General features: G+C 40.9%; 1 long non-coding RNA gene across 1 annotated transcript in view; it reads right to left on the bottom strand.

Moving 5' to 3' along the window:
• LOC310677781 overlaps positions 1–24,604 on the bottom strand; it is a 350,943-nt gene extending 326,339 nt beyond the window's left edge. The window contains exon 1 of the long non-coding RNA XR_014511442.1: positions 24,557–24,604. This is a non-coding gene — a long non-coding RNA (uncharacterized lncRNA). The remainder of the gene's footprint in view (positions 1–24,556) is intronic.
• Positions 24,605–26,054: the final 1,450 nt, after the last annotated feature.

Raw genomic sequence — 26,054 nt, 5'->3', positions numbered from 1 at the left:
TGGAATTTCTGCCTCTGTTAGTATCCTCTACAGGACATGCACCAAATGAAACATGCACAAACCGACTTACATATATACTTGGACGGAAAGTTTTTCGAGAGTGCATTACACACAAGAGCAAGCAGCAGATTGCTTAAGATTACGCTGACATCCTGGACCAGTCGAAGCAGTAATATCTTCATGTTTGCTGTCAAGGCCTGTCACCCCTGCTGACCAGCAGGGACACCAAAGCAGCCCACATTACTCAATCAACTTTAAGTGTTATAAATACTGAGGTCCATAAAAAAGTACAATGTAATGATGGCTTTAAACAAACCCAATTCATCATCCTTCCTCCGCACATATCATTTCCCTCAGGGTGACCAACCAACCAGCGGTGGAGCAAAACTAGGCCAGTTTGAGATTCCATTTTTCTTCATCAGTTTGACTTTTTATTCTACCTCCTCCGAAGGAAAAGGGGGGAAAGCCATAAAAATGAATAAAAATCTCGCAAATCAAATCGAGCTCTGCTGCCCAGGTCCTTTTCTGCCGCTGTTGTTTGTTGTACGTCGTGTCCACACATTTTGCCTCTAATGATATAAAGGGAAACCCTCCGATTTAAAGGTCAAATGGGGGCCATTTGTTTTAAGACAGTGGGCCATGGCAATGGGATTCACATAGGTTATTTTTTGCCCTTCAACAGTTGTTAGACTCGTAGCCAGGAAGAAAGCTTGGCAGATCTCACATTCTTTAAAAAAACAATAATGTAAAAATACTAAAATAACTATGGTTATTTTTTAAAATAACAACCCAGAACAACACCAATCAACTCTGCCTACGATGCTCAGATTGTGACAAGACACACATTCAATGAAAGTATATTCCTTTACACGTATGCAGAGGGGGGTGAGGAAATCAGAACAATCTGTGCATTATTTTCCACAGTCTTAACTAATTCCGGTGTGTGAAAGAAATTCAACGCACTGTAGTGAAGCAAAAAATGGAGCCAATTATCAAAATGCTTTTCAGTGGATACCAGCCACACTAAGAGACCCTTACAATTTTCACTACGGTTATAGAGCTTTGTGATAAGTCTTTCCCCCAGTTTGAATACTTTATTGAAATTCATAGATAACACACACAATATACCAAGATGAAAACAATTGTGTGCTAATAATCTTATGTATATTTACAAAAATTAAATTTAAATTTAATTTATTCAATCTCTTTTTTCTAACATAGAATAGACTTCCTATCATTTCCTTTCTGGTGATGAATGTACTTATCATTATTACCTTACTCTTTCTGTACTTTCTTACAACAATTTGTACCTTTTTGCTTGTTTCTTAACAGTGCATTTAGACAAATTTTAGGCAAGGGACATTCAAACTCTGCCATAGATATTGTACCGCTGTTATTCTGTAGATATCTCATATGCTTTGTGATAAGTCATATATATGTTTATATACACATCCCCTTGTACCAGGAGGGTTTTTCGCTCTTCCTCCCCACTGTACACCCTCTCCCCCTGAAAGCCTCTCCTGAGGGTCCTAAAACTCTCCAGAAAGGCCTTGGATATTCAGAAAGCAGAATACAGGTGAAATCTGAGGAATGGGTAGGTAGAATTGCAGGTGTCTGTGGTGAATCTGTCATCCTATCAAGATATCCTCAGTTTCAAGTGGACTTCTGGTGGTGGCCTACCGAGGCCACTTTGTGAGGCTAAAATGACCCCTGTTAAGTTGTGGGTGAACATATCAGACGACACAGCGATTCTTCAAACAGCTCTTGTTTATTCACAGGCCAGAACAGAACTGAACTGAAGGGTTCAGTCAGCCTGCTTATATAGAGCTCCAGTACAACGTAACTGTAACAATTTTCTAAAACTATCCAATCACTGAACGTCACTTTCGATCCCTTATTTGCATAACTATCTACAGTATCCCCCTGCTGGCCCAGGGTGAGAACTTCAGTACATAACAACCCCCCCCCCCCGAAAAATGCACCCGGGGCAATCGCCCCAACAGCCCGCCCCCCCCCTATGCCCCTGAAGTGGGCTATATAGTCCACAAATGAGCATGCCATAATAAATTAGTTACTCTGTTTGTTTGTTTGAAAAAGGAAGACTATTGGCCTGCTGGTTTCAATGAAAGAACAAAGTACTTGTTACTCAGAAATGGGGCATGTTACTGGATAAGATACTATAGTTCTTTTTGTCATGTGCGCATCAACTCTTTTGCGTCATTGTTTGAGAGAAAGTTGATAGGATGTGTTTGAGTTGAACGATACAACTTGCTCAGCTGGAAACAGTCTGGAAACTAAATCAATAAGGACTGGATTGCATTATAGTGGGATCTGCATGATGCTGTTTGAGGCTGAATCATAGATGCCTTGATTCAGGCAGGACATCTCCCCCAAGATAATTTCTTCACATTCTTTCTTCATATTTTCTGGACTTGAAGAACGTTCTGTTGTGTTCTGGTGTGCCCTGACACTATCAGTTTTGGTTGGAATACTCTGTTCTTTCAATTTGGAGAAAAGGTGTTTTGGATCATGAAAGGTTAAACTGCTGGGGTGGGGACTGCATGAAATGGGACGTGAGTTATCCTCACATTTTAAACATTTTTGTGTGTTTATTCTGCTCTGGTCAGACCTCACCAGGAGTACTGTGTCCAGTTCTGGGCACCACAGTTCAAGAAGGACACTGACAAACTGGAACGTGTCCAGAGGAGGGCAACCAAAATGGTCAAAGGCCTGGAAACGATGCCTTATGAGGAACGGCTAAGGGAGCTGGGCATGTTTAGCCTGGAGAAGAGGAGGTTAAGGGGTGATATGATAGCCATGTTCAAATATATAAAAGGATGTCACATAGAGGAGGGAGAAAGGTTGTTTTCTGCTGCTCCAGAGAACCGGACACGGAGCAATGGATCCAAACTACAAGAAAGAAGATTCCACCTAAACATTAGAAAGAACTTCCTGACAGTAAGAGCTGTTCGACAGTGAATTTGCTGCCAAGGAGTGTGGTGGAGTCTCCTTCTTTGGAGGTCTTTAAGCAGAGGCTTGACAACCATATGTCAGGAGTGCTCTGATGGTGTTTCCTGCTTGGCAGGGGGTTGGACTCAATGGCCCTTGTGGTCTCTTCCAACTCTGATTCTATGATTCTAGGTTTCTTTGACAATGGATGTGTCAATACATGAATTCAAAAACTTATGGGCATGTGGGATGGCTTAATTTTTTAGATGAGAGTTGTGGCGTTAAATCTTGTCTGAAAATCATTCTTGGGCCCTCTTATGTGAAAATGCAGAGGGTAACTGTTGTGTTTCAGTGAGGAAACAATGACACTCTGCACATGTGTAATGGCACGCTTTCCTAAATAAGTGCTGTTCATGTCCTATTGAGATGAAAAAGCAAGGTTAAAAATTGTTGCCCTACCTAAGAGGTCCGTATAGTTAAAGCTATGGTTTTCCCAGTAGTCATGTATGGAAGTGAGAGCTGGACCATGAAGAAGGCTGATCACCAAAGAATTGATGCTTTTGAATTATGGTGCTGGAGGAGACTCTTGAGAGTCCCATGGACTGCAAGAAGATCAAACCTATCCATTCTGAAGGAAATCAGCCCTGAGTGCTCACTGGAAGGACAGATCCTGAAGCTGAGGCTCCAATACTTTGGCCTCCTCATGAGAAAAGAAGACTCCCTGGAAAAGACCCTGATGTTGGGAAAGATGGAGGGCACAAGGAGAAGGGGACGACAGAGGGCGAGATGGTTGGACAGTGTTCTCGAAGCTATGAACATGAGTTTGACCAAACTGCGGGAGGCAGTGGAAGACAGGAGTGCCTGGCGTGCTCTGGTCCATGAGGTCATGAAGAGTCGGACACGACTAAACGACTAAACATCAACAACCTAAGAGAATAGAAACCAGGATCAGACCCTCCAATGGACGTCCCTGTTTTCCAGGGACATCCCTGATTTAGAGAAGCTGCTGCAGTTTCTGATTTGATCCTGAAATGTCCCACTTTCCCTTAGGATGTCCCTATTTTCATTGGAGAAATGTTGGAGGGTATGGAGTTATCCAACCCCCGAGCCGTCTGAAGGCAATCCTGTATAGGGAAGCTTTTTTTAATGTTTAAAAAATTGTTATGCTTCTATATATTTGTTGAAAGCGGCCCAGAGTGGCTTGAGCAACCCAATAAGATGTGTGGGGAATAAATAGAAAATTATCATTATGGAATGAGACGTCCCTACTTTCATCGGAGAACTGTTGGAGGGCATGCACATTCATGGCCCTGTAAAATAAGCTATAAAAAGGTAAAGGTACCCCTGCCCGTACGGGCCAGTGTTGCCAGACTCTAGAGTTGTGCGCCTATCTCACTCAAGAGGCCAGGGGCCAGCGCTGTCCAGAGACACTTCCGGGTCACGTGGCCAGCGTGACAAGCTGCATCTGGCGAGCCAGAGCCGCACACGGAAACGCCGTTTACCTTCCCGCTAGTAAGCGGTCCCTATTTATCTACTTGCAACCGGGAGTGCTTTCGAACTGCTAGGTTGGCAGGCGCTGGGACCGAACAACGGGAGCGCACCCCGCCACGGGGATTCGAACCGCCGACCTTTCGATCGGCAAGCCCTAGGCACTGAGGCTTTTACCCACAGCGCCACCCTAAAATAAGCTATAGTTGGGTCAATTAGCTATGCGGAAACGCAGAGGTTGTATTTTACCCCTCACCACACAATCTCCCCTCCTTCCACTAGCTAATGTGGGTGGGTTTGTTAGGCTACATGGATGCATTTTGAATTCCTGAGTCAGGCTTGTGAAATACCGGCACTGCATCCATTTGCTCAACTCCCCCTGTAGATGCATTTGCAATGAGATTAAACATGGCTCTGTGCAGAAAATATAAGAGGAGGGAGGAGCGAAAGAGAAGTCTACAGCTTCAGATCTAAATAAAACTCTCCTAGGCTCCCACAATAAACAACTGCTATTTGACATTTGCTTAATGAACTTGTGGACAGAAACCCCAAGACAATTGCTCTGTTCTGGTGTACTCAAAGGCAACTGAGCATTCACTCTGGATTTCAGCTTTGTTAAAATATATATATTAAAAATGCGCAAATGCCCCAGTGCATTCCTTTTTATGGATGAGGGAGCTCCTTCTTGACATTGCTAGCGGCTAGAGCGGAGGTCTTAAGGCTCCAGGCCTGTGCAAAGTGGTATGGAAGTAAGTCTCATTGAACACAATGGAACTTACAGTGGTACCTCGCAAGACGAAACACTCGCAAGACAAAAGAGTTTTTTGTTTTTTGAGTTGCTTTGCAAGACGAATTTCCCTATGGGTTTGCTTCGCAAGACGAAAATGTCTTGCACCTTTTTCTTAAAACCGTCAATGCATTCCTATGGGAAACCGTCAATGCATTTCCTATGGGAAACCGTGCTTCGCAAGATGAAAAATTCACAAGATGAAAAAACTCGCAGAACGAATTAATTTCGTCTTGCGAGGCACCACTGTACTTTGAAGTAAACATGCATAGAATTGCGATGCAAATCTAATTAACGGGCTGAGGCACAGGCAAAGCATGATAAATGCTATTCAAATGAGTTCCCCAAAATTACCCAGACAGGAACAAGGAAACAGATACATTTCTTGCTCTACTTAATGAAGTAGAAAGCATTTATTATTATTATTATTTAGACAGCACAGTTACGGTACATTTCTCTACCTCATGCTAGATCCACACTTCCACTGGTCCTTTTCCCTGGGAAAACCCAATTTTTACTGCTGGCTGAATCAAAGCAAACCTCAGTCGGGTTTTCTATGGATTGATGGTTGCGTGTCAAGGACCCCCAAGACACCCCTGAATAAAAACAGGTTCACACATCATTTTTGTTTTGGTTTTTGGCTTAATTTTGGCCACAACTTTATTGAATTACAGTAAGTGAGTGGTTGCTTAGGCATTGGTTAGCAACTATCTGTTCCCACACAGAGGTAGGAACAGAACTGACAACCACACACATGTGGAAGTCAGTAGAGGTAAGCAATTTTGGGGAGAGAAAAAGCTGGGTGCTAGGCCCTCACCTCTCCCCAAATGCTCCCAGGGGCTCTTGCGTGGACCTAGCCCCTTGACAGGGATTCGGACAAGACCATGGCGAGCCCCTGGATTCCATTAACGGAATACCCTTGCAGCAGCAGCATTGGAGGGGCAGGCACAGCCAACCTCATCCCCTCCACCAACCAAAAAATTAACCAATGCTTACCTGCAACTTTCCTGCCAACCTAGCAGTTCGAAAGCATGTCAAAAGTGCAAGTAGATAAATAGGTACCGCTCCGGCGGGAAGGTAAAGGGCATTTCCGTGTGCTGCTCTGGTTCGCCAGAAGCAGCTTTGTCATGCTGGCCACATGACCCGGAAGCTGTCTGCGGACAAACGCCAGCTCCCTCGGCCAGTAAAGCGAGACGAGCGCACAACCCCAGAGTTGGTCACGACTGGACCTAATGGTCAGGGGTACCCTTACCTTTAACTGCAACTTACAAGTTGTGACGATTTGCTACACAGTAGGCAAAACTTGACGCAGGTGGTGCTGTGGGTTAACCACAGAGCCTAGGACTTGCTGATCAGAAGGTCGGCGGTTTGAATCCCCACGATGGGGTGAGCTCCCGTTGCTCGGTCCCTGCTCCTGCCAACCTAGCAGTGCGAAAGGACGTCAAAGTGCAAGTAGATAAATAGGTACTGCTCCGGTGGGAAGGTAAGTAAGTAAGGGAAGTAAGCATTCCGGTTTTTGAACGTTTTTCAGAAGCCAAACCTTCGACGTGACTGTCGGCTACTGTTTCCGGGACACCTGCACCAATCAGAAGTTGCGCCTTGGTTTTTGAACATTTCGGAAGTCAAACTGACTTCCGGAATGGATTAAGTTTGGCGCATTTGTTTTTGCTATTTATTTTGCATTTTTGTTTTTGAGGCTTTTTCGGTTAATTTGTTTTGGTGACTGTGGAAATGGATAAAAGCCCCCCATCCAAACAATGGCTATCAGTCATTAAATTCAAATTTAATTTTAATTTTGATCATCTACAATACTGTCTTATTTATTCTATAGTACAGTGCATTGATTATTGCTTTCATTTTATGGATCAATGGTCTCGTTAGTTAGTAAATATCGTGGTAAATTGCTGCTTTAGGGGTTGTTTTTAAAAGTCTGGAACAGATTAATCCGTTTTGCATTACATTCTATGGGAAAGCACGCCTTGGTTTTGGAACGCTTTGGTTTTGGAACGGACTTCCGGAACACATTAAGTTTAAGAACCAAGGTACCACTGTATTTTATCTTTTAAGATGTAAGCATAAATCTATCCAGTTTGCTGATGGGGGCTATCAAAAGGTTACACAATCATATTGCCACATATTGATTGGCCTAATAAAAAGATTGTCCTAATACGGAGAATTTTGGGATTTGCCGCTGAAGAACCAGTCAGTCTGCAAACACCTGAAAGGCAGGCCTTTCATAGCAAAAAGAGCCGGGTTGTGCCTCTAACTATAAAATACTAATGGTCTTGAAATGTTTGCCCCTGTGGGTTTCTCCCTCAATAGTGAGAGTGTCTGCCTTTCCCAACTTTCAGTGATGCAAAGTAAACTCTACTATTCATTTGATTTTATCCTCTCAAGAGTCCTGCATGAGGTTCCTTAAGGCTGTCCATTGTTGAGCAAGCAAATCAAACGCTTGCAAATACCCTCAGTGATTGGAAACGCCTGAGCATAATTCCAGCCGTAACACAAACAAAAATATTTTAAGCTTTTTTTAAAAAAAAAATTACACACTTTGACTTTAGCAGACTGTACTCTTCCTTCAAAGCAGTTCAGTGTGAAGTCAAAGTTCATTGATATGTTCTCTGTACTTGGTATGATGATGGTTTTATATTAGCCATTGACTCAGCCTGCATCGATCCTTGAGAATGTATCGCACAAATCATTTTGCACTAAACTGCTGAATCAATGAAGAAATCTCCTGGAAAATTTATATTAAAAGTCACTGTTTGCCTAAATGAGTTCCCTGTGCCCCATATTGAATATTTTGCTGATGAATTGAGTGAGTTTAAATTTGAACATTGCAGACCCATTAAAGAATGAATTCTTAAATCAAATTCTGCCATTTATGATTGAAATGAGATTTCCTCTGCAATAGACTAGCTGCTATATAAATCAGTTGTGCATTTTATACTGTACTATAAACAAGATATAATTCTTTTAAATACACAACAAGTGCCTTAAATCTTTTGATGCATCTTGCTTTTATCTGATGTTGTTATATTTACACCAGGCAACTAATGCAGCTTTATAAAATAATAGAGCTTTTGAAGGTTAAATAAGCTATCGTATTTCTTATAAAGACGCCTTAATTTTCAAATGAACTCTGTGATCAGTGCTTTGGCATATCTTTGTTTGAGAAATGATAATTCTGATTGAAGCATCCCTTTTTGGGCTGGTCACAAAGGGTACTCACAGCAACTAGAGGCAAGATTTTGTGTTCTACCTGTTGTTTCATGTTTTTACGTTATGTTTTCTATGTAGTTTTCTTTGCCTTCTAGTAGTAGTCGTCGTAGTTTTAAATATGACCACACAGAGTATATATGTGGGAACGTGGGCTGACTTAAAAGCCAATTCACATATGTTCAAGTAGTCATATCTAAAAATGTCATTATGTTTATTTACTAACTCCTCAGCTTTAACCTATGTATTCTCTTTTTAGTTGGGGGTGGAATAAGGCTGTAAGTATGAGTTCCTCTTAATTTCTGGATCAGTTGCTGAAATAGCCAGGCCAGTTTCTCAGTACAGTCATACCTTGGGTTAAATATGCTTCAGGTTGAACATTTTCAAGTTATGCTCCGCGGCGACCCGGAAGTAACAGAACGCGTTACTTCCGGGTTTCGCCACTCGCACATGCACAAACACTCAAAGTGACGTCATGCGCGGAAGCGACGAAACGCGACCCGCGCACACACAGACGCACAGACGCGTGTTATGTTCTACTCAGGGTGCGAACGGGGCTCCAGAACGGATCCCATTTGCATTCAGAGGTACCACTGTAACATAGCTGTCAACCGTCCCTTATTTGGCGGGAAACTCCCTTATCCCAGAGCCATGTCCCGCTGCTGTCCCTTATTGATGATGTCCCTTAAATTTCCCGGGTTTCAAAGGAAGCAGCTCCGCAGCTCCTCCTCTGCTTAAAAACTACCAAGGAAGAAGAGTCCACTGCCTCTCAACGGAGACCGTTCCACTGTTTTCCAGCCTCCAGGCTGTTTGCTCTTCCTTCAGGAGACCTATTGACTTCTGTTATTCTCTCTGTAGCTTTCAGAGAGACAACTCCATTTGCATCTTCGCTCCTTTGGGAGGCTAAGACGAAACTCAAGAAGCCAACTCTTTCCAAAATGGAGATTGCAACCTCTCACATGATGCCAGGTTTACAATGCTCTGCAGGAAGCTCAGAGTCCTTTAGAAAAACTCTTATAGAAAACCTCCAGTGTTTTGCATTTACACATTTAGCCATTTTCCATTTTAAACCTTCATTATGTATGCATTTTTCATTTCTGTGTGAATTAAGCCAATACGCTTAACAACTTCTTCTTCTTCTTTTTTTTTAAATAATATTTTATTGAGTTTTACAACAGAAACTTAAAACAACAATAAACAAACAATCTCAAAACAACAACAACAAAAACAGAAGAAAAAGAAAAAACAAGAGAAAATAGATACTACAACACACAAACACATAACAGCAAAATATATTAAAGAAAATAAAGATATTAAAAAAACAATTTTTGTCTCCTTATATTCTTTACATTAACTTATTTCTCCGACTTCCCCAGACCTTCCTTCTCTGTATTCCGAAACAAATATTCTGTCTGCAAATTCTTTTCCTCTATCATATTTTGATTTTCTAATACTCTTAAAGACTAGTAGATAGTTGCATTTCCTCAAGTCTGACAAAATATTAAATCTTTCTCTGATCACTTTTCCCCGAATACCCATTCACCCTCAATCTGATGTCATCAAACGTTCGTTATCTTATAATGTTTCTGTAAATAGTCCTTAAATTTCCTCCAGTCTTCCTTCACCGTCTCTTCCCCCTGGTCTCTGATTCTGCCGGTCATTTCTGCCAATTCCATATAGTCAATAACTTTCATCTGCCATTCTTCCAGTGTGGGTAGCTGTTGAGTCTTCCAATACTGTGCGATGAGTATCCTTGCTGCTGCTGTAGCATACATGAAAAATGTCCTATCCTTCTTGTGCACCTGTTGGTTAGCCATACCCAGGAGAAAGGCCTCTGGTTTCTTCAAGAATGTGTATTTAAAGACTTTTTTCAGCTCATTATAAATCATCTCCCAAAATGTCTTTATCCTTGGGCATGTCCACCAAAGGTGAAAGAATGTACCTTCAACCTCTTGACATTTCCAACATTTATTGTCAGGTAAGTGATAGATTTTTGCAAGCTTGACTGGTGTCATGTACCACCTGTATATCATTTTCATAATATTCTCTCTTAGGGCATTAGATGCTGTAAATTTCATACCAGTGGTCCATAACCTTTCCCAGTCAGCAAACATTATGTTATGACCCAAATCTTGGGCCCACTTAACCATCACTGATTTCACTTCCTCATCTTGCGTATTCCATTTCAACAGCAAGTTATACATTCTTGACAAAGTCTTAGTTTTGGGTTCTAACAGTTCTGTTTCCAATTTTGATTTTTCCACCTGGAAACCAATTTTTCTATCCATTTTGAAAGCCTCCATTATTTGATGATAATGGAGCCAATCTCGAACTTTACTTTTTAATTTGTCATAACTCTGTAATTTCATTCTATCACCATCTTGCTCTAAAATCTCCCAATATTTTGGCCAATTGGCCTCCATATTGAGTTTTTTTAGTGCTTTTGCTTCCATTGGAGACAACCACCTTGGAGTCTTATTTTCAAGCAAATCTTTATATCTCATCCAAACTTTAAACAATGCATTTCTGACAATGTGGATTTTGAACATTTTATGCACTTTGACCTTGTCATACCATAAATATGCATGCCAACCAAAAACATTGTTAAATCCTTCTAAGTCCAACATGTCGGTGTTTTCAAGAAGTAGCCATTCTTTTAGCCAGCAAAAAGCTGCTGCTTCATAGTAAAGTTTCAAATCTGGCAGGGCAAAGCCCCCTCTTTCCTTGACATCAGTTAATATTTTAAATTTTATCCTTGGCTTTTTGCCCTGCCAGACAAATTTAGATATATCCTTTTGCCACTTCCTGAAACAATCCGTTTTGTCTATAATCTGCAACGTCTGAAATAGAAACAACATTCTTGGCAGTACATTCATCTTTATCACAGCAATGCGACCCATTAACGAGAGTTTCAAATTAGACCATGTTTCTAGATCTTTCTTTATCTCCGACCAACATTTATCGTAGTTGTCTTTATATAAGTTCCCATTTTTAGCAGACATGGTAATTCCCAAGTATTTCACTTTTTTCACTACTGTCAATCCTGTCTCATTCTGAAACCTTTCTTTCTCAATTTCTGTTAAGTTCTTTGTCAAAACCTTGGTTTTGACTTTGTTTAATTTAAACCCTGCCAATCGACCAAACTCTTGAATCAATTCTAGGACTCTTTTTACGCTGGCTTCTGGCTCTTGCAATGTCAAAACTAAATCATCTGCAAATGCTCTTAATTTATATTGTTTAGATCCGACCTGTATCCCTCTAACCAATTGGTCCTTTCTGATCATATTCAGCAACACCTCCAGGACTGATATAAAAAGTAAGGGGGAAATTGGGCAACCTTGTCGTGTACCTTTCTCTATTCTGAACTCCTCAGTTATTACATTATTTACAATTAGTTTAGCTTTTTGTTCAGAATAGATTGCACTTATACCATTTTCAAATTCTTGGCCTACCCCCATGCCTTGGAGATTCTTCTTCAAAAAGCTCCAAGAAATATTGTCAAAGGCCTTCTCCGCATCCACAAATATCAAAACTGCTTTTGTATTTATTTTTTCCTCCAAAAATTCCAATATATCTATTATATTCCTCACATTGTCAGATAGATGTCTTCCTGGGAGAAAACCTGCTTGGTCTTTGTGAATCTCCTCTATTAATATTTTCTTGAGTCTTCTAGCCAAAATATCTGCAAAGATTTTATAATCCACATTCAATAACGATATTGGGCGGTAGTTTTTAAGTTGATGTTTCTCAGTCTCTGTCTTCGGTATAAGCGTGACAAAAGCTTCTTTCCACGTTTCTGGTGCTTTTTTCCCCTGCAGTATTTCATTACAAACATCTTTCAACGGCTGAATTAACCAGTCCTTCAATACTTTGTAGTATTTAGCAGTCAGTCCGTCCGGTCCTGGAGACTTGCCTAGTTGCATATTCTGGATGGCACTCTGAATTTCTTGATCTGTTATCCTGTCGCTCAGTTTCAGTCTGCTTTCTTGAGATATTTTCGATAGCCCGTTTTCTTTCAAAAATTCCTCTATATCTGCTTCATTCTGGGGTTGCTGAAAGTAAAGCTGTTTAAAGTATTTTTGAAAGGCAGTCCTTATTTCCACTGGGTTCTGTATATTTCTTCCTTCCACTTCCAGATTTGTTATCGTGTTCTGTTTTTGTCTCTTCTTTATTTGCCATGCCAATAACTTTCCACATTTATTTGCTGATTCAAAGGTCCGTTGTCTCATTTGCCTTATTTTCCATTCAATTTCTTGATTAATCATTTGCATATATTCAACTTGATATAACTTAATTTCTCTTAAAATTTCCTGTGATTTTGGTTTTACTCTTAGTCTCTTTTCTCCCTCATTGATTTTCTCTAAGATCTTTTCTCTTTTTTCCTTTTGTAGTCTCTTCTTAAACGTGTTCTGTTGAATCAGGAACCCCCTCATAACAGCTTTACTTGCGTCCCATACAGTTCTTTTCTCCACTGTAGTGTTTAAATTTATCTCAAAATAGTCCTTCAGGGTTTTCTGGGCCTTCTTAGTTATTTCCTCGTCTCTGAACAGAGCATCATTCATCCTCCATCTAAAGGAGCCAGTTGGTATTAAGTTCATTACCATCTTAACAGCATTATGGTCGGAACAAGTCTTTGGGCAGATTACCGCTTTTTTTGTCTTCGGTGCCAGTCCTCTCGTGATCCATATCTGGTCGATTCTTGTCCAGGTCATTTTGGCTTCAGAGAAGAAAGTACCCTCTTTTCCTAGGGGGTTTTTAGTTCTCCAAATGTCCACCAAATCCAGGTTATCAGTCAATTCAAAAAAGGTTTTTGGTAGTCTCCCATCTTTGGTGACTACCTGTCGTTGTGCCTTGTCCATATTTGTCGAAACTACTCCATTCATGTCACCCATCAACATCACATTGTACTCCAAATAATCCATCAATGTCTCATGCAACTTCTTAAAAAACTCGGATTTTCCATCATTAGGTGCATACACACCTACTATCAGATATTTTTGTCCATGATATTGGATTTCAATTGCCAAATATCTCCCTTGTTCATCTTTAAACATAAACTTTGGTGAAAGGCTCTCTTTAGCATATATTACAACCCCTCTTTTTTTAACTTTGTCAGATGAGATAAATTCTTGGCCCAGTCTTTTATTAATTAAGATTTTCCTATGGAGCCTTGTCACATGTGTTTCTTGTAAACAAATTAAGTCCAATTGTTCCTTTTTTAAAATATGAAAGATCGATTTCCTCCGTCGAATTGAGTTAAGACCATTGCAGTTCCAACTTAAAATTTGCAGAGACATGGTGAATTTATTCTATTATGTTCCTCCAGTTGCTCCCAACGTCTTATCCTTATCTGTCGAATCCGGTGGTGTCTTTTTCTTCCGAGTCCTCTTTGGTTTTGCTCCTGTCACGCCTTCACTCCCTTCCTCTGATGATTCCGATGGGTCTGTTACTTTTAAAGTTCCCTTCTGTAGGTCCTCCTCGTAGGTTTCTAGGAATATATTTTTATCCTCCACTGATTTTATCTTTATCTTTCTTCCCTTGATACTGAAAGAAATTCCTTCCGGGAATTCCCACCTGAAGATGATATTGTTTTTTCTTAGTTGGATAACCAAGTCCTTGTAGTTTGACCTAAGGTCCAAAAGAAATTTTGGAATATCTTTAAAGATCTCAACTTTAGATTGATTAATTACCAAGGGTTTTTGAAAATGTAGTCCAAGAACCTTATCTCTTTCTTCTTTGGTTCGAAACGTAATCAAACAGTCTCTAATTTTGATCCTTTTACTTGTTCTTCCCAATCGAAAGGCACTCAAGATCTTAAATTCCTCTTTCTCGGGTTCCAAGTTCCAAAATTTCTCAAATTCTTGTGTAAGAAAGTCCCGCAGGCTTCCTTCCTCAATTTCTGATATATTTCTAATTCTCAGATTCGTTTGTCTCTCTTTCAAGTCCAGCATAGAAAATTTTGCTCTATATTCCTCTAGTTGCTTATTCATCGGTGGTAATTTCTCCTCAGTGGCAACTGCAACTTCCTTTGCCTCCTCAGCAATTTTTCTTGTCTCGGCCGATACTTCCAATAATTCCTTAATTGCAGCTGTATTTTGCTTTATATTTACAGAATTTTGTTCTATTTTTTGGAAGGCCTCTGTTACTCCTTTATTTGTCTCTGCAACCTGGCTTTTTAATTCCGTAACTTGTCTTTTAGTGTCTGCCAGTTCTTCTGTCAGTTTGTCTAAGGATCCCTGTACCCTTGCAAATCCTGCCGTAATAAGGTCTTCTGTCCCCGACATTACTTTAACTTTAGGTGTGACAGAGGCACTTCCTGTAGGTTCTGGGAAGGATCCCCTCCTTCCCGTGTGAAAAGATTTGCCAGATCTTGTTGTTTTGTCTTGAAATTGCTGTACTTTCCCTTTTTCCTCTGCCATAAGCCGACTGTTTCAAGGTTACTCTGCAGCTGTAACTTGTTATCTATTCCAAAGTAAACAGTGGAAATTTTTCTCAGTTATTTTGTAGCTCTGTAACAATTCCAGTAGCCACCAGGGGGACCTAGCAGATGTTGCAGCTGAAGGGATAATATGTCTCCCCCTCTCCTTTCACAACAAACTTGTATCAGTAATATTCCCTCTCAATATTCACAACTCAAATCCTTTTAAGCACTTCCACAGTCCATATGGCTTAACTTTCAGGTTTGACAGATCAGGACCAGGAGTCCAGGCAGTGAACTTTATAGTAAACTTCTTTCAATGCAGACAATAAAAAAGTTTTTTTTTTTTTAACTCCCCCCCTCTTTCCCTGCTTCCCGAGGGGGGGGGGATTTCTCTCCAAAGACTTCAGATTTCAACCCTTTCAAACTTTATTTTTGTAGGGTTTTTAGTCCTCACGTCTTTGCTTTCCAATATTTACAGGCGGAAGGCTGACTCCCTGTTTAAACCTTTCCGCTTCGGTATCATATTACGTTGTTAATTTAAGTCCAATTTAAATCCGATTTAAGTCCAATTTTAATCCAATTACTTCTCAATTCTTGCTTAATTTCATCAGATCCTTTAAGATATTTGTATTTTTCCTACTCACGGATCCTTCTTTTTAGTCCCAAATTGCACAGGAAAACAACTTCTTCTTCTTCTTCTTCTTCTTCATAGCCGAGTAAGTTTATCTTCCATAGACACAGTCTTAACAGTGAGTCTGTAAGTGACTGTGGAGGCCAATTCTGGATGCACATGTTCATCCACAGTGGGGACAGAGGTTTCGGGACGGGAGTTGATCATGGTGAGGATTTGCCAAACATGCCTCAAACTGAGTTTGTGGACCGGGACATTCACAGGGAAACCAAAATGCTTGTTTACAAAGCTATTGCACTATCAGCTTTGATGTATGCTTGTGAAACATGGACCACTTATAAACGCCATCTCCAACTCCTCGAAAGATTCCATCAACGGTGTCTCCGAAATGTTTTACACATCACTTGGGAAGACAGGCCAACTAATGCGAGTGTACTAGAAGAAGCAAAGATCACCAGTGTCGAAGCAATGATTCCTCAACATCAACTTCGTTGGATTGGTCATGTTGTGCGGATGCCTGATTATCGTCTTCTAAAGCAACTACTCTATTCCGAACTTAAAAATGGAAAGCGTAATGCTGGTGGTCAACAAAAGAGGTTCAAAAGCTGTCTCAAGGAAAATCTTTAAAAATGTAGTATAGCGGTACCTCGGGTTAGAAACTTTATTTGTTCCGGAGGTCCATTCTTAACCCAAAACCGTTCTTAAGCTGAGGAGCGCTTTCGCTAATGGGGCCTCCCACTGCCGCCACGCGATTCCGTTCTCATCCTGGGGCAAAGTTCGTAACCCATGGTACTACTTCCGGGTTAGCGGAGTTTGTAACCCAAAGCGTTTGTAACCCGAGGTGTTTGTAACCCGAGGTAGCACTGTACAAACATCAATAGCTGGGAAACACTGGCTTACGAGCGCTCCAGTTGGAGAACAGCCTTTACCAAAGGTGTCACAGGCTTCGAAGATGCTCAAACTCAGGATGAATGAAAGGGAGAAACAGGCATTATGCTTAACATGGAGAAGATGGAACATGCTTAACAAGCCCCATTGGGCACTGCCCTTGATGCTCCTAATCCTCCAGTGCTCCCAGTCATCCAATAATGTATTTTAACTATTCCCAAGTCACTACTAGCTTCTGGGATGAGATCAGGTTAAACTCAACACTCAGCTTAGTGACATAAGTGAAGGGATCCTGACCCGGAACTGGAAAAGGAATATACTACTCTAACTATTGTGGGCCAAATGCAATAATAATAATAATTAATAATAATAATAATAATAATAATAATAATAATAATAATAATAATAATTTATTTGTACCCCACCCATCTGGCTGGGTTTCCCCAGCCACTCTGGGTGGCTTCCACAGAGACCAAAAATACACTAAAATGTCACACATTAAAAACTTCCCTGAACAGGGCTCCCTTAAGATGTCTTCTGAATGTCAGGTAGTTGTTTATCGCTTTGACATCTGATGGGAGGGCATTCCACAGGGCGGGCGCTACTACCAAGAAGGCCCTCTGGCTGGTTCCCTGTAGCTTTACTTCTCGCAATGAGGGAACCGCCAGAAGGCCCTTGGCACTGGACCTCAGTGTCCAGGCATAAGAATGGGGGTAGAGACGCTCCTTCAGGTATACTGGGCCGAGGGCGTTAAGGCATGGTGAAGTCAAATGTCGCCATGTATCCCATTCCACCGACTTCAGAGTCCCTGTTGTCAGAACACACATTGTTCTTGTTTTCAAGGTGGAACCATCTGCTAGGTCCTTAGGAGGTAGGTTATGGCTTTGCTCAGCTTTAAGATATTTCTGTCACTACCTGAGGTTTAGAGCAGTTTCCAGCATAAAGGCACCTCTAAATCACAGGGACTGCAGAGGGGCCAGAATCTCTCACTTTAACCAGGTTGTAAAATCTCACTATTGATGCCCTAGTAACTAATGTTTCATCCGAGGGCTGCTAATGTTTTTATGTCTCTGTGGGCCTCTTTCACCCAAGGACAAACATCAAGGGTTTTATAACTATCACTTGATCATTTCTGCTAAAGTAGGGGAGGTGGATTTTCAGCAAGATAACAGAAGTGTTATCTCTGGCCAGGGAGGATATAAAGGATATTGGGAAGATAACATCTAATTGAAGTTTCAGTTTTCCACGTGCCAAATTGTTTTCATGACTAATTGATTTACATCAAATGGATTCACTGGCAAAGACTTTTAAAAAAAAAAAAAAGGATCATTGCTGCTGTTACACCCCCCCCCCCAATTAGCTATCAAGAGGGTCAAAAAAATTCTGCAATTTTTGGGCAATATTTTGAAATTATTTAATGAGAAGCATTCATGGCCTCTGCCACTAGGCTGATTGTCAGGTATTCAAAATTCTGATAATGTTGTTTGCATGCAAACTTGCTGTTAATAGGAATTAAAAATCTGATGTTTGCTGATTTCAAATAACATTCAGTGTTGTCTCCAGGTATCTTGTAAACTGAGTATGGACAGTTCTGATGCCCAATGGACTTTGGATATTTTTTTGTGTTTTGGCTGTTACGTTTATCACAATACACGAATGCTTGTGCCCCAATGAATTCAGCTCAGTTGCAATTTTCGCACTAATTTCCGCTTTCATTTCAGTTCAAAATAATATATTCATTTCTTCTGAATCATCCACCTTCCCTCAGTTGGAAGGTAGTGTGGTGGACTGGCTTTCTTTTATAATGGTGTCAGGATTTAATGTTTTGGGTAGTTCATCTAATCACAGTACTGGATAATTACATTTTAGTAGCTTGGCAATATTATAACTGGAATAGAAATTTCAATAACTTTCCCTGTTTCTGATTTCTTTTACTGTAAATCTTTTGAGACATGTTCTTTCTTATTCTTTCCTAATTAAGAAAGAGCATGTCTTTTGAGAAGGAGTGGCTGACAGATAATTGCTTTCATTGGCTTAGACCAATATATTTCGTTGGCCTATTTAACTTTCTAAATCACTTTACATGTATAGAGTATTTTGTGTATAATGGGATGAAGGATCTTAATTCATGTTATAAAAGATGGTTCAATTGATATTATTTCATTGATTTTAATAAAGCCTTAGAATATCTGAGAATAAAGAGGTATATTGGTTCTTTAATTAGTAAAGGATTTATTCAATAAGTTATTGGACAGGCTAATTTACAGGACTTAATTTTGCCATTGAAGACTTTGGCCTCCTTCCCCCCCAGAATTGGGACAGCGGACCATTTTGGTACTGTGAAGGTGATAACCTTGTGATAACCCAACTGTTCATCAGTCAAATTACTGTCCCCAGTAATGATAATGCTAAAGCTCTGGAGCACCAGGGCAGCTAATCTGTATTCAAATTACACTCAATGAAACAGCAAGCACAATTCAAGTAATAACTCACTTGCACTGAGAGGTGAAGAGAGATGCTCAGAGCTTTCATGCAGATTGGACATTATCATACATTTCTTAGGTGTTGGACAGGTCTGCATGAGAGGGTTGTTAATGAAAATATCAATCAAAAACTCTGCTGACTTAATGGTCAATTTAAATTAATTAATTGGAAAGGGAAAAAGTTGAGAAGGACAGCATTGATTGTTTAGCTTAAAACCGTTAGCAGGTAATGAGAACGACGAGGCTACCCAAACAAAACAACGTTTCCCTTTGGAAGAAAATGGGTTGTATTTTAAAAGCCGAGTCCACAAAAAATCTTCTTTGGCGATCACTCGTAGCCGAGTAAGATTGCCTTCCATAAACACAGTTTTAACAATGAGTCCGTAAGTGGCTGTGGAGGCCAATTCTGGATCCACACGTCCTTCCACAGTGGGGACATTGGTTTCCGGACGGGAGTTGATCACGGTGTGGATTTGCCAAGCTTGCCTTCCTCTTAGCACGTTTCTCCCTTGCGTTCTGAGTTTGAGTGTCTTCAAAGCCCATGACACCTTTGGTAAAGGCTGTTCTCCAACTGGAGCACTCGCAGGCCAGTGTTTCCCAGTTGTCGGTGTTTATACTACATTTTTAAAGATTTGCCTTGAGACAGTCTTTAAACCTCTTTTGTTGACCACCAGCATTACGCTTCCCATTTTTAAGTTCGGAATAGAGTAGTTGCTTTGGAAGATGATCATCAGGCATCCGCACAACATGACCAGTCCAATGAAGTTGATGTTGAAGAATCATTGCCACAAAAAATAGAGGGAAGGGGAAACAGCAGAAAGCCCTATCACTGAGAATGCACTGAAGTGAATGCTAGAGGTACCCAGGAAAAGGAATATCAGGTGCTGATAAGGAATTCTACAACCATAGCTAAGAGTCTGCAACCTTACCTAGGACTCGGAGCACAGGAAGAAAGTGCTAGTGCAGATGTGGGGAACATTTTCCTCTCCCGATGTTGCTGAACTACAACTCCCATCATCCTTGGCCATGCTTGCAAAGGCTGGTGGGTATTATAGTTCAGCAACACCAGGAAGGCCAAAGGTTCCCCACACCTGTGCGTTAGTGCATTGTTGTGTGTGCTTGTGGTATAAAGAGAATAGTATTTCATGCCCACAGTGAAATCCATTGCCCGTGTGAAATATACTCGGAGCCGAGAGTGGATTTCATGTTCTTTATTCAGCTCATAGTGGTGAGGAGGAATGGAAGTTCCCCCACAATATCTGCTTTGTATACATTATTTACACAATGGGCTGCACGTGATTGGCTAATTCCGGGATTCTCCTGTAGGCCAATCAGGTTGTGGATTCACTTCCACCTGGAGCTGGATTGGGTGGCTCCTGCGGACCAATCATACTGCTGCATTGTTCTAGGGCCAATCAGACTGCTGCATTCTGAATCCTATTGTTCTAGGACCAATTAGACTGCTGCATTTTGGATCCTATTCAACTCAAGGATGTCTTTGGGCATCGTAAGTTGGGAAAGAAGCACAAATTGTTTGTGCTGTGTAGGAATAAGCTCTGATGAAGATAAACTCTCTCGTGACTATTTCTAGCCAAGCATTCCTCCCAGGCATTTCGTCGTTCTTGGTGGTGTGATTTCAACATTGCAAGGTGTTACCGTCCGTTCAAGTTAAGACCATGTATGTTATTATTCAGGAAGTTCATATAGCCAATGTATGAGTATTGTGGTTTTTAGTTTGTGTTTCACATCCAGAAATCCTTATGTGTTCTGAACTCGGGATGGGAGAACTCCACAAAGGAAAACAAAGTTAAATGAAATAAAGTTGAAATCTAGATGGAATTCAAATGCTAAAACTCAAAATAGGCCGGGCAGTCTCTTGCCCCTTTCCCTCTGCTCCTGCCCTGTACAACTTATGAGTTCAAGAGGACTTACATTTGAGTAGATACTTCAATATGCAGAGTTTTGAAAATTGGAAAAAAGCAAAAACTTCAATTAATTTGTGATGAAATATGTGATCAACTAGACACAGGTGGCGCTGTGGTCTAAACCACAGAGCCCAGGGCTCACCAATCAGAAGGCTGGCGGTTCAAATCCCCGCGACGGGGTGAGCTACCATTGTTCGGTCCCAGCTCCTCCCAATCTAGCAGTTTGAAAGCACGCCAAAAAGTGCAAGTAGATTAATAGGTACTACTCTGGCAGGAAGGTAAACGGCGTTTCCGTGCGCTGCTCTGGTTTCACCAGAAGCGGTTTAGTCATGCTGGCCACATGACCCGGAAGCTGTACGCTGACTCCCTCGGCCAGTAAAGCGAGATGAGCGCCGCAACCCCAGAGTTGTCCGCAACTGGACTTAACGGTCAGGGGTCCCTTTACCTACAGGAGTGGATACAGACCATGGGTAGCAAAATGTATGGCAAACCACCCTATTAGAAACATTAACCAACAAACTTAACTAGGTTAGGACAAGCAGAGGAGAAGGTCTTCACCCCAGTTTGGCTCTCCTTTAACAACTGTTAGGGTTCCCATATTTAAAACAGTGAAAATTCGGACAGAAAAGCTGTTGAGATTTTCTTGGCAAGATCGAAAGAAGAAGAAGAAGCCATTTTAAAAGCTATTTTTAAAGGGAAATTGGCAAAATCAGCACTGCCGATGGGCTGCTATACGGATTTTCCCGGACATTTGATCGATTTCTGCGCAGACACCGCTGACGAATGTGGTATTCTGTTTATGTCCGGGAAATTCCAGACATTTGACAGCCCTGTAATCACTGTACACTTTGGGGCGGCTGCTAAAAGGATTCTTATATAGACAAGCCTAACCAGATGCTTAGAAAGTCGAGATAATTTTAATCCATTTTAGTATTTCAACTTCTGTATGTTTTTAAGTAGGCTTGTGGATTTTTCTTGACTTTTTAAACAATCAAGCGGCATATAAATTTCATAAAATAGATTAATAAAAATAAATTTTCCCAAATATGCATACAGCAATATTGAATCTTCATCAAGAGGTTTGGAAAGGCCTGTGCTGGGAGATGATACACATATTTTTTTTAAAAAAAGCCAAGATGATGAAGTAGTTATGGACTCAGTAGTATTTGTTTTATCAAGACATTACAGTGGTATCTTGGTTCTCAAATGCCTTGGTTCTCAAACGCCTTGGTTCTCAAACACCGAAAACCTGGAAGTGTTCCAGTTTTCGAACATTTTTCGGAAGCCAAACGTCCGATGCGGCTGTTGTCCATTGTTTCCAGGGTGCCTGCACCAATCAGAAACTGCGTCTTGGTTTTCGAACATTTCGGAAGTCAAACAGACTTCTGGATTGGATTAAGTTTTGTGCTTTTGTTTTTGCTATTTATTTTGCGTTTTTGTTTTTGAGATTTTTTTCATTAATTTGTTTTTGTGACTGTGTGGAACCCAGTTCAGCTACTGATTGATTGATTGATTGATTGATTGTGTGACTGCGGAAATTGATAAAAGCCCCCCATCCAAACAATGACTATCATCAGTGCAGGTAAAAAATTTTTGAAAAAGAAAAAGAAGGGACATTTTACCATATGTGGTGGGAATGTAAGAAGGTGAAGGGTTTCTGGGAGATGATATATAATGAACTGAAAAAGATGTTGAAATATACATTTGTAAAGAAACCAGAAGCTCTTCTGTTAGGAATAGTAGGAAATGAAATAAATAGAAAGGACTGTAAACTTTTCCAATATGCAGTTACAGCGGCGAGAATATTAATGGCCCAAAGATGGAAACAGGAGGAAGTACCGACCCTGGAAGAATGGAGAACGAAAATGATGGGCTATGCAGAACTGGACAAAATAACTGGGAAGATTAGATATCAACGAGACCATAAGTTCATCGAGGACTGGGGGAAATTTGTAGAGTATCTGAAAAATATATGTGATGAACAAACAACGTTCATTGGATTTCAAGAAGCTCTGTGAAAGGTTGAGGAGTATTGTAAAAAAGAAAAATAAGATTGGGAAGGTATATAAAAAGGCAGTATTAAATTTAGGAAATGCATAACCAAAATTTAACTACGGATGATTGGCAGATAAGCTGAAGGAAGTCCATAATATATAATTTGTGATAAACCTTTGGTATGGTATTATATGTATATTGTATTGAAAACTAATAAAAACTTTTATAAAAAAAAGATTTTTTTTTAAAAAAATGTTTATCATCTACAATACTGTCTTATTTATTTTACAGTACAATACATTGATTATTGCTTTCATTTTATGGATCAATGGTCTCGTTAGATAGTAAAATTCAGGTTAAATTGCTGTTTTGGGGGTTGTTTTTTTAAAGTCTGGAATGGATTAATCCGTTTTACATTACTTCCTATGGGAAGGCGCACCTTGGTTTTGGAACGCTTTGATTTTGGAACAGACTTCTGGAACGGATTATGTTTGAGAACCAAGGTACCACTGTACAAATATTCACAAGAAATATCCAGTATGGTGTTTTCTGGATGAAGTTGAGTCCTTTGCTACCCAGGTCCTCCGTTCAGGATAATTCCTGTTAATGTCATGCATGGTTAGTTGACGTCCATTTGATCTGTCTTTCAGAGATTTATTTTATCAATAAAGGTGTTATTATGCCTTTGATGATAGTTAGTATCATTTATATGAATTGTCTATTGACGGACACATTTAACAAAGGGTGTTTATGTGCTGAACAATCACATATTTTATTTATCCAATAACCACATAATCGATTTTTTAAAAAAAGAATATCAAGCTGAAGGACTTCTGTGAGGTGTAAAGACTTAGCAATTTCTGTTTGTGTCCAAAACATACAATTTGTGTCAGATCTGTATTATATTGTGTTACTACTGTTCTTGCAGTGGTCAAATATTGACACTGAGATAATAAAACAAAAGGAAAAAGCAAAAACAAATATGCTGGTTTCAGGTGATTGCTTATGTGTCCTTCTGAATTAGGGCCTCTAAATTAATACCTCATATGTGGCTGGACTGTTTTTGCAGAGTGCTGTGTGGCCTGGTGGGGTTTAACTGCTGAAAGTAGAGAGAATGAGTAATAGCCAACTTCTCAATATTCACAGGGATGCAAGAGTTTAGGGTTAGGGTTGTATGCCAAGGTTCTTAGAGTGACAAAGTACGACTTCTTGGGTAGCAAATGCCCTCTGATGAGATAATTTCTAATTAATAGCTTTCTTATTGTTGTGAGGCAGCCAGAGAAATGGCCACAACAGCAGGTCAGACGGAAGGCAGGGCAATCCCTCATACGTCTGCCTGAGTCCAGAAAACAAGGCTGACAGGTGGATTTGCTAGTGTCCACCATGGTGCACACCCTCTGCTGTGCTCACTTTGTGCAGTTCCTTGTGGAGTAAAGCTCAATGAGTTAAGGGAGGGGTTCAGAAAGCCAACAAGGCTGAGCACCTCAGAACATAGCTGTCAAGCGTCCCTTATTTGGCGGGACAGTCCCTTATCCCAGCGCCATGTCCCGCTTCTGTCCCTTGTTGATGATGTCTCTTAAATAAGCTACTGAAGGTAATGGGGCCCTTTCTATGTCCACTGTCCTTTGTCAACAACTAATTGTTGCTGTTTTTTTTGTGTTGAATATATGCTATGTGGTAATTTATGGACCTAATAGGTATCTAAAGCCATTTGCACGCAACAAAATACGTATTTTATCAAAGTAATTGTTGATCCCTTATTTTGGCTACTGATTTTCGAGGCTGCTGGTCCCTTATTTTCAAATCTGTAAGTTGACAGCTATGCCTCAGAAACACCTCTGCTCACTTTGCAGACCAGGGCTGAGGAGGGCATTCTTTCACAGAGAGAACAGTTTCAGATAATATTTCCACACACACCCTCTCCTTGGGGTGCTATACTCGTCAGTCAAAATGGTCTGTAAATATCTCTAATTTCTGCGGCCTGTAAATATCTCTTAATCTAAGGGTGCCGTTTTACATATCAGCATCCTCAACAAATGCTGGAATATTGTACATAAAAATAGCGACAGATCTCCTTCAGCTGCCAGTTGTCCTAAATGATCCCTCACAGCTCTTTCCTGCTACCTCTGCTATAAATTTTTCTGCTTCCTTTTCAGCTCTGAAGGATTTAAACCTGCCCTGAATCTGATGCAGAGTTTGCTGGAGCAGATTCTTCTCCCATGCCATCTGGTGTGCCTCATTAAATTCCCCGCATTGATTTATTACGACTTTTGCATAATCATGGGAGGTTGTGCTGCAAGGCCTGTTTGAGGCTCCAGTTTAGCAGCCCTGGTTCCTGAGAGTTTCTCTCCTTGTGAAGCTCAGGTCTCGGTCCCGGACCCAGGAAGCTTCTTGGGACTCGTGAGCATTTATTCGACTTCCGAGTACAGGCAGTTGAGCCATCAGATCGGCTCAGAAATAACCCAATCAATTTCCCAAGCAAATGGAGACAAGGCTTTGTTGTTGTTGTTTAGTCATGTCCGACTCTTCGTGACCCCATGGACCAGAGCAGGCCAGGCACTCCTGTCTTCCACTGCCACCCGCAGTTTCGTCAAACTCATGCTGGTAGCTTCGAGAACAGGTTTGATCTTCTTGCAGTCCATGGGACTCTCAAGCGTCTCCTCCAGCACCAGAATTCAAAAGCATCCGTTCTTCGGCGATCAGCCTTCTTTATGGTCCAGCTCTCACTTCCATACATCACTACTGGGAAAACCATAGCTTTAACTATACGGACCTTTGCTGGCAAGGTGATGTCTCTGCTTTTTAAGATGCTGTCTAGGTTTGTCATTGCTTTTCTCCCAAGAAGCAGCCATCTTTTAATTTCGTGGCTGTTGAGTTGAAATAAGCGACAGACGAGTAGCTGGTGTCATGTGGGAGGCATCTCCTCGACCAAGACTCTACATGTGGCTGCTGTCACCACAAGGCTTGGCTCATTCCTAAAGTCAATCTGAATTTAGCCTGGCTTGCCCTCCCTGTAAGATCCCAAGGGAGCAGTGGAGGATCAGAGAGGGACAGTGGGAGATCTCTCCACTCTCTGATTCATCTCCCACTGCATAGCAGGCAGGGTTGCCAACGGCTCCCTCAAATATTTTATTGGGGCAGCTGAAGGGACCTCAGCCCCTAGGAGTTGGCTTCTATGATAGGAGGCATGTTTGATGCAGGATCCAGCAATCCCGTGTAAATGTATCAATGTGTCACTGTATCCTACCACACTACAATGCAGCAGACC

This window comes from Podarcis tiliguerta (assembly GCF_965153285.1).
Source record: "Podarcis tiliguerta genome assembly, chromosome: 5".
NCBI lineage: Eukaryota > Metazoa > Chordata > Lepidosauria > Squamata > Lacertidae > Podarcis > Podarcis tiliguerta.
Note: the sequence above shows the minus strand (reverse complement) of the source record. Positions and strands in the feature narration are given on the sequence as shown.